The following is a 254-nucleotide window of genomic DNA, read 5'->3' as shown; positions in this document are numbered from 1 at the left end:
ATTTGTAGTATTCTCGTTTGTGAGAGCAGTCGAGTTTATTTCAGATATTCTTTTCCACTCTAGGCACAAGGCCCGAAATTTTTGGGGAGTGGGGGCGCAGTCGATTAGATCGACCCCAGTGCGCAACTGATACTTAATTTATCGTCTCCGAAAGGATGAAAGGCAAAGTCGACCTCGGCGGAATTTGAACTCAGAACGTAAAGACAGACGAAATACCGCTAAGCATTTCGTCCGGCATGCTTACGTTTCTTTTT

The sequence above is a fragment of the Octopus bimaculoides genome, chromosome 20, assembly GCF_001194135.2.
Source record: "Octopus bimaculoides isolate UCB-OBI-ISO-001 chromosome 20, ASM119413v2, whole genome shotgun sequence".
NCBI lineage: Eukaryota > Metazoa > Mollusca > Cephalopoda > Octopoda > Octopodidae > Octopus > Octopus bimaculoides.
Note: the sequence above shows the minus strand (reverse complement) of the source record.